The 9,166-nt window shown below is 39.2% G+C and overlaps 1 long non-coding RNA gene across 1 annotated transcript; it reads left to right on the forward strand.

Moving 5' to 3' along the window:
* Positions 1 to 265: 265 nt before the first annotated feature.
* Positions 266 to 2,081, forward strand: LOC148116917 (uncharacterized). Its single transcript, XR_015731544.1, has 2 exons — positions 266 to 475; positions 747 to 2,081. It is a non-coding gene; the product is annotated as an uncharacterized LOC148116917 (long non-coding RNA).
* Positions 2,082 to 9,166: the final 7,085 nt, after the last annotated feature.

Genomic DNA, 9,166 nt, shown 5'->3' on the forward strand with positions numbered 1-9,166 from the left:
TGCTACACAGGAAATTCACTGGTTGAACTGCTACAGAATGTTGAGAGCTGTTCTCTAAGACATCTGGAAGGCACTAGTTTGGGGGAAGGCTGGCCTAATCCTTTTTCAAACAAACAGCCAAAGTGCTATTCACTAGGTAATAAGTTTTTAATTAATTTTTGAATTTTCAAATACATCTCACATGCAAATGAATTCTAGAAGAAAGCACAGAAAAAAATTCAGTTGCTCTTGACATAACTTTATATAAAGGAGTTAAGTAATTGTGCTCAAGAATGAAATTGAAGTTCAGAAGACAAAAATAGCATTTCGTTTGGAAATGACATCTTACACAAGAAAGAATGTGGCATGGCCTGTTATACAGACAATAGAACGTTCCCCTCTTATATTACTGCCAGTGAGCCTCAAAAGGTTTTAATCTTACATCAAAGCATCTAATATTCAAACTGAACTTCTCTCTTCATCAAGAACTCAAGAGGTATGGATTCTACAGTGTTTGTGTTTTCTTTCAAAACAGCCTTGACTCTTGACCTTTTAAGGTTTGTATGTGTGAAAGACTGTATGTTTGTTATTACCAGCCTAACTGACTATGGCAAAGTTAAACTCCTGGCCTCTATGAGAGGCTTATAGAGGGCAAGCACTTTATATAAACACCCTGGTGACAGGACCAAGTCAATGTGCTCTCAGTAAGACTGTAATCCTTCTCAAGTTGACGTGTTTTCTCCTTTCCATTGTCTTATGAAACACAGAGACCATGAATGGATTTGAGAAATGGATTAAAGGAAGAGGAGGGGCCACTATTCTGTTGCTGAACACCTGCCATGCATCCCAACATTTCTTTGCATATCCAGTTGCAACACTGAGGTGCAAGGACACCAGGGAAGATGTTTCTGATGTTCTTCAGAGTGTTAGATAATGAGAAGATGGTCTAACCTTGGTTTATATATGTAAGGAGCTCTCTATGATTTTTAAAAAGCTGCAGGTCCATACTTCTGTGTCTGCTATTAATATTGAATACTTTCCGCAGCTTTGGATAACCATGCACTAAGCCATTGAAATCAGAGCTGTACAATATAATTTGAACTATTAATCAAATGCCAGTTAAAGTTAATTGACTGATTACAGGTAGTCCTCAACGTACGACCACAATTGAGTCTAGGATTTCTGTTGCTAAGTGATAAATTTGTTAAGTGAGTTTTGTCCCATTTTACAACTTTTCTTGCCACATTTGTTAAGTGAATCACTACAGTTGTTAAATTAGTCACACGGCTGTTAAGTGAATCTAGCTTTCCCATTAATTTTGTTGGTCAGAAGGTTGCAAAAAGTGATTGCATGACCCTGGGACACTGCAATCATTATAAATATGAAGCAATTGTCAAGCATCCGAATGTAAATCATGTGACCATGGGGATGCTGCAACAGTCATAAGTGTGAAAAAATGGTCATTAGTCACTTTTTTTGAGTGGGGTTGTAACTTCAAACGGTCACTGAATGAACTGTTAAAAGTCAAGGACTACCTGTATTATAGCTTACAACAGGGGTGGGCAAATATGGCCCCTTTATGACTTGTGGACTTCAACCCCCAGAATTCCTGAGCCAACTTGGCTGTCTCAGGAATTCTGGGAGTTGAAGTCCACAGGTTGTAAAAGGGCCACCCCTGGCTTACAAGATGATGTGAAATTCAAGATCATAGGGATTTTAGGGGTATTCTGGCATCCAATTCACATTCCGAAAGGTGTGTCTCCTATCATGTGTTTGCAGCTGCCATCTTGATTTTTTTTCTTTTTTTACACTTATGTTTTGCTCGCAAATACTCTGAGTCATCAAAGGAATGAAGTGGAGGAAGAATATTCTATTTCACAGTTCCTGAAACTGATCTGTTGCATGGCCTCATGAAGCTTCCTTCACAGTGATCAGGCAGCGAAAGTTCAAAATTAGTCGGTGACTGGATTGAGATTTATAACCAGATGGGATTTCTGTTTTTAAACTGGGATAGAAACCTATCACAAAATCATGGGGTCATTTTGTGTCATTTCGTTGCATATCCTGCTTTGCTAATAAAACTGTGTTTCTTTGCCCATTAACTTGGCTTGTGTCTTTCTTCCTGGGGATAGGGAGTTGGGGAATGCCAGGAACCAAGTGTTCTTAGGCGACACACATCTCACTGCTGATCCATTCATGACAGTCTTTTTTTAAATGCCACTTTGTAAACACTGGGGCCAAAGGCCATGAAATATAATAGGCCTGACATTTCTATGCAAACCCCAGATGTTTGCAAGACAAGGACAAGAGTCCAGTTACCGTAGCCATTGCAAACAATAACTGCCTTCTAGCTGCAGTCATTTAGCATCTGTACTTGGAAGGAAACACATCATTTCTATTAAGGCCAGACTGAACAGAATCAGCCAATCTATTGATAAATGGTAGTGTTGCAGTTTTATTCTGGCACTCATCTTCTTTGCATATATATATTTTTTTAGTTTAATGGGATTTTTAGGTCAGCAGCAGAATGTCCTGGGGTTCCTCCTGCTGTTTTTGGAGGCATCTGTGTTTTCAGTGTCAGATTGTATTCATTTAGTTTCTGGCCAGAGAACCCAACCTGTTTTTTATACATTAGAGTAATTTGTCCTTTGTTTCATAAACAAGAAATGGAGAGAAAAGGAAGCTTTTACTTTATATTGTAAATATTTGGAAAGAAAGTGCCTCTAATATTCCCAATAAGATATGACCTCATCATATGGATTTAGAGGGGAACTGAACTTCATTTCTTTGTTTTGACTTGATTTTAAAATAATCTTGCTTTTCCAAATGACTTTTTTATTGATTCCATCAACTGAGCCATTTTGCTTATTCTTAGAGTTACTCACTCTCTGTTCCAGGCTCTGTTGTGCTTTGTAAAAAAACCAAAGATATGCGTGACCTTATCTAGAAAGACAAGCTTAAGTGGAGGCAGATGTGACCTTAGTTTCCCCAAACAGTGCTGCAGAAAGTGCACATAAACTGAGCACGCGAGTATGCATGGCGCTGAAAATCAGACAAACCATTTCAATTTTCAGTACCAGGACTCTGGGGTGGTGATGGTGTGTGTGTGTGTGTGGGGGGGATTTTTGGAATTTTGAAATGATACTGTGGGTTTTCTCATGATCAGAGATATAAAGAAAAAAAATGTAGTCCTCAAAAGACAGATTGATGGATCTGCTTGCTTTCTATAGCCTCCGGGAAACACTCCACCACTCCAGTTTATAGCTAGCAGGTTTTCCCCCCTGAATAATCAATAATAAGAGCAATGGTGGCACATATTGCAGGCTAACTCTGCCACCGCACCAGTAGTTTAATTCTGACCGACTCAATGTTTGACTCAGCCTTCTGTCCTTCTGAGGTTGATAAAATAAGGACCCAGATTTTTTTGGGGGGGCAGTATGCTGACACTGTAAATTGCTCAAAGAGTGCTGTAAAAAACTGAAGTGTTATGAAAGTCCAAGTACTATTGCTAGTATAATTGGATATAATTGAAGTAATTTATATTGAAGTCATCCCCATATTTTTTTTTTATTTTTGGAGCATGCTCAAGGAGCATTATTTTCCATAAGAAGAAAGTGTGAAATGGGTTCTTCACCCCATTCTTGTTTGGAGGAATCAGGTGGGCAGGAAGCACAGTCAACATTCCTCTCTCTAAGCATTCCGAACTTTAGCTGGATGAAGCATCAAGAACAAACACTGCCTTAGCAATAATTAGCTTACAGTGTCATTAATAGTTGAAAACTATAGCAAGTTTTTGTGTATGTTGGTTGCATATGGCTGTGTATACAGTATACACACGTTCACACATACATATGCACATTGTATCTATATATATAAAAAAGTGAAAACCACTCATGCCGTAATCATGAAATCTCCAGAATCGTAAAGCCTACAAACTTGAAATTTCCTATGTTCCTCTTGGCTTCTAGGCACTCACTAAGAAAGGATTTTTTGAAATGACCATCAGAGCTTTAGCATTTCCTATATTATAATTAACACGCTCTGATGCCAAGGAGTTCTACTCCCCCTCCCCACCTGAAAAGAAATCTGTTCCAAATGCAAAACACAAGCAGAGGAGAGCAGTTTCACTTTCAGTTTTACTTTTACAGCAGGAAGCATCTTCAATACAGAACACTTGAGCTAAGCCACAGCCAGGCTCCTTCCTGTCTCCTTTTTGCTCACCCAGCAAATACTGTTTCACTTTCCAAACAGCCCTCTGATGCTAAGGAGTTCTACTCCCGCTCCCCACCTGAAAAGAAATCTGTTCCAAATGCAAAATGCAAGCAGAGGAGAGGAGTTTCACTTTCAGTTTTACTTTCACAGCAGCAACTAGGGGATAGGATAGGATAGGCTTCTGTGGGGCAAGCCTGAGGGAGAGAAGGGGATAGGATAGGGGACAGGGGTGGGTTCTACTTACCTTTACTACCGGTTCGCAGTGGGGCCGTAAGCTCCTCTGCGCATGTGCAGAAGTGTTTTGATGATGTTGAGATCAGTGGGCGATCCCATCAGTGTGAACCAGGGGCAACCCACCACTGATAGGAGAGCCTTCTGTGGGGCAAGCCTGAGGAAGAGATGGGGATAGGATAGGGGAGGTTTCTGTGGGGCAAGGCTGAGGGAGAGAAGGGGTATAGGATAGGGAGGCCTCTGTGCGGCAAGGCTGAGGGAGAGAAGGGGGATAGGATAGGATAGGATAGGATAGGATAGGATAGGATAGGATAGGATAGGATAGGATAGGATAGGCTTCTGTGGGGTAAGCCTGAGGGAGAGAAGGGGATAGGATAGGGGACAGGGGTGGGTTCTACTTACCTTTACTACCGGTTCGCAGTGGGGCCGTAAGCTCCTCTGCGCATGTGCAGAAGTGTTTTGATGATGTTGAGATCAGTGGGCGATCCCATCAGTGTGAACCAGGGGCAACCCACCACTGATAGGAGAGCCTTCTGTGGGGCAAGCCTGAGGAAGAGATGGGGATAGGATAGGGGAGGTTTCTGTGGGGCAAGGCTGAGGGAGAGAAGGGGTATAGGATAGGGAGGCCTCTGTGCGGCAAGGCTGAGGGAGAGAAGGGGGATAGGATAGGATAGGATAGGATAGGATAGGATAGGATAGGATAGGATAGGATAGGATAGAGTTCTGTGCGGCAAGGCTAAGGGAGAGAAGGGGAGAGGAGAGGCCGGATCGTAACTATTCATTAATTGTCAAGCTGTAAGTGTCGATTATCAAGCCCCAACACATAGTTTCATAGTGAAGCACGGGTATCCAGCTAGTGTGTTTATATACTATAGATAGGTTTAAAATGGAATTTTAATTTGATTATTAAATTAACATATATTTTGAATAGAATTGATTATGATTTTAGCTGCATCTTCTTGTGTGCTAAATTTTTACATGGTGGAGACCACTCCTGTAGAAAAAACCTACAAAATGAGGCATTGCTTTCTACGCAGGCAAGTTCATTTAAAAAAAAAAAAAAAAAAGGAACTGCTAATCTTTTTGGCATTAAGGTAACGATATATTGTAAAATATTTCTTAAGAAACATATATGAGTTCAAGAAGTTACAAGCTAATAGGATACTAGAGGCACAAGACAGTTTAAGCGCATAAAGTATGGAGAAACTGTTTCGTTTATATCACAATTTTATGAATGAGCTCGAAAATAGCAAAACGATGCCAAATGACCTCCCAAAAACACTGGTGCATTTTAAATAAACGTGGAGTGAGTGATCCTTTTGTAATGTCAGCAGTGAATGTTGTGAAAGCTGCTTCCAGTTCAACATATTACTGCTCTAAATTTAGAGATGTCTTTTTCTCTTAGTGGTACGTAGGGGAGGTGTTTACCTAATCTCTATTGACACTAGTGGCAGTCACATAGGAACTGGTAACTCCCTGGCACTTTTCAAAAAGAAGGGTTTGTTTTAGTCTACTTGAATATAGCACTTCTTAAGACCTGGTCAATATCTGTGGAGAATTACTTCAGAGGACCAGGGTCAGAGATTTACTTCCAGTACACAAATAGCCCTTGGTGTGGGGTTTTGAGGCAGAATGTTTGTGAAACTCCAAGTGCATTTTGGAAACTAATTATACAATCCTGGAAATGTTCTACTATCTTCCTTATGTCATCTCTCAATTTAGACAAATAACAGGGCATCTAAGTTGCATAGAGACATCCACAAAACCAGGATGACATAACATGTGCTCATTTCTATAATATTTCCATTTATAGGGATGTCACTCGCACACCTAGGTTTGCAACAGATTAACAGTGCGGATTGTTGCTTTTTTCTTGTTGCTATTTTTTGTTCTTTTTAATTTGAAATTGTTATCAACTAGGATGTTGGACTTGATTTTGGCTGAATATGCCTGTTCCTGAAGTACACAACTTCAGATACTTTCCCCTGCAATTGCTGATAAACTAGTGGTGAAATGTAAAATTTGTTACTACCAATTCTGTGGGGGTGGCTTGGTGTGGGGGTGGTGGTAATGTGACTGGATGGGCATGGCCAACTTTTTTTTTTTACTTTTAAAAGCATTTTTTCTACAATCTCTTCAGACGAAAAGGTTGTAAAAAAATGCTTTTAAAAGGCTCTGACGATCCCAGCTGAGTTGCCTGATTGTCAGAGGCTTTTAAAAGCATCTTTTCTACCTAAGGCTCTGACGATCAGGCAACTCAGCTGGGATCGTCAGAGCCTTTTAAAAGCATTTTTTTACAACCTCTTTGGCTGAAGAGGTTGTAAAAATGCTTTTAAAAGGCTCTGATGATCAGGCAAGTCAGCTGGGATTGTCAGAGCCTTTTAAAAGCATTTTTTTTCTACCGAAGGCTCTGATGATCAGGCAACTCAGCTGGGATCGTCAGAGCCTTTTAAAAGCATTTTTTCTACAACCTCTTTGCCGAAGAGGTTGTAGAAAAAATGTTTTTAAAAGGCTCTGACGATCCCAGCTGAGCCACATGATCATCAGAGGTTTTTTTTTTTTTACTTTTAAAAGCATTTTTTCCACCGAAGAGGTTGTAGAAAAAATGCTTTAAATTTTTTTTTTTAAAAAGCCTCTGATGATTGCGTTGCTCAGCTGGGTATTGGTGGGGGGGGGTGTGTGTAGGGATTTTTGCTACCAGTTCTCTGAACCAGCTGCAGCCATCGCTACTGGATTGGGCGATCCGGTCCGAACCAGGAGCATTTCACCCCTGTGATAAATGTTACATTATGATTTTAATAGTATTTATTACATAGGTGGTGCTCTATTTAAGACTACAATGAAACTTGGAATATTTGGTCATTGAGTGAAGCAGACATTAAGCAAGATGCCATGTGACTGATTCACTCAACAACCATAATCTCTCCCAGTTGCAATTGTAAAGCAGAGCACAAAGGAGATGGCCTGGCTCTCCCCGGCATAGTGGTGCAGGGAGAAGGTTCAGGCCTCTCAACATATCTGGCCTCATTGAGGAGAACAGTTATAAAAACAATGATCTACATTAGCATTTTCTTCAGATTTGAGGTCAATTTCTCAAGTGTGCCAAGGGATTTCATCCTTCATTTTCATCTGAAAATCCCCTAACCTGTTGAAGTAATAGACTTCAAATCTGAAGAAAATGCTAGTGAATACCATCTTTCTAGAAGGCCAGAACACTGCCATTCGCTTGTGTTTTCATCAGATTCGAGGTCTGCTCATTTCCACTCACTGCATGAAGAAGAGGGAAAAATTCCTTGATGCACTGAGGGAACAGACCTTAAATTCAACATCCCCTCCATTTACAATCTTCCCTGACACTTTCCCATTGACTTTCTGGGGAAACCAACAGAGAAGATAGCAAATAGCGATCACATGATCGCAGGGCACTTGGCAATGAGTCATGTGACTGGGGGCAGCAGCATGACATTTTATGATGTCCATAAGTGCCTTATGTGCTGTAAAGCACTCATACTAAAGTCGTCATAATTGTGAATGATCATTATATGATGGTTGTAACTTGAGGACTACCTGTATGTAATATATCCCTCAATATATTATTTTGAGAATTTTCAATGTTTATAAAAACTCATAACACCAACTAGATGGTATTTAATCAGGTAATCAATTGTTTACAAATAATAGTCATGTGATAAGGTTTTGTATAACTATAAAAATGATAAATATTCATTATTACATTTCTGATGGACACAGTGCCATTTAGAAATAGCCTTCTATTGAATCACATCTGGCTTAGAACCAATATCTGCTCAGTATTATCTATCTCATGCTCAGGGGGCAATTCAAATTACATCATCCATGAGAGATACTATCTAGCCTTTACTTAAACATAAGCAGCTAGTATTATGTTCCCTTGCAATAGGTTCCACTATTAAATTGCTCTTACTGTTAGGAAGTGTTTTTTTTTTTTTTTTTTAAATATTCAATCAAGCTCTGCCTTCTTGTAACTGAAATTTATTGTTTTATGTCCTGCAATTTGGAACAATAGAAAACAGATATTAAAACTAATGATAAAGAATAATGCAAGGCCGAGAAGTTGGAAAAGGCGGAGTACTAAAACCAACAAATGCATTAGCTCAATGTGTTTATTTTGCTAGAAATTCACACAATTTTGTTTTCTTTTACATAACAAAAATTCAGTTTGTTATCAATTGAAGGCAAGCTGAAGGGTGGTAAGTTTATGAAAACATTTCATTTTTGTTAACCTCTTAAATAAAGGCTGCAACCGATTATGCTAGAGAGAAATTACTATTAATTAATCTGTCTGTAAGTATATGTAAGTTCAAAAATCCTTTCCTGTTACCCAAAATATAAGTTTGGTACATGTGATACATACCATTCATATACATGTATCTTGTGATACATACCATTCATATAAGAGGACATATTTGTGGATGCTAATATTTCAGCCTTCCAACATCACTAAGCACAGATGAACATAAAATGTGCATGTACTGATTTATAGATGTAAATGTAGAAACATTTACTATCATTTCAATATAAACAGAAATAGATCACCCTAAATAAGAAAGGTATTGTGCGTGCTTTGCCACGTTGTGCTCTCTGTTGATTGACAACTACAAGACCCATGATTACTTTGCCTAATCTTTAAATTGTCTTGCAGTGAAAGTGTCTCAAATGTAGAATGCATTCAAATAGATAATTTCTTATTGCAAAATACAGCATA

Source organism: Pantherophis guttatus, chromosome 1, assembly GCF_059756535.1.
Source record: "Pantherophis guttatus breed Tessera chromosome 1, ASM5975653v1, whole genome shotgun sequence".
In the NCBI taxonomy this organism is placed as follows: Eukaryota; Metazoa; Chordata; class Lepidosauria; order Squamata; family Colubridae; genus Pantherophis; species Pantherophis guttatus.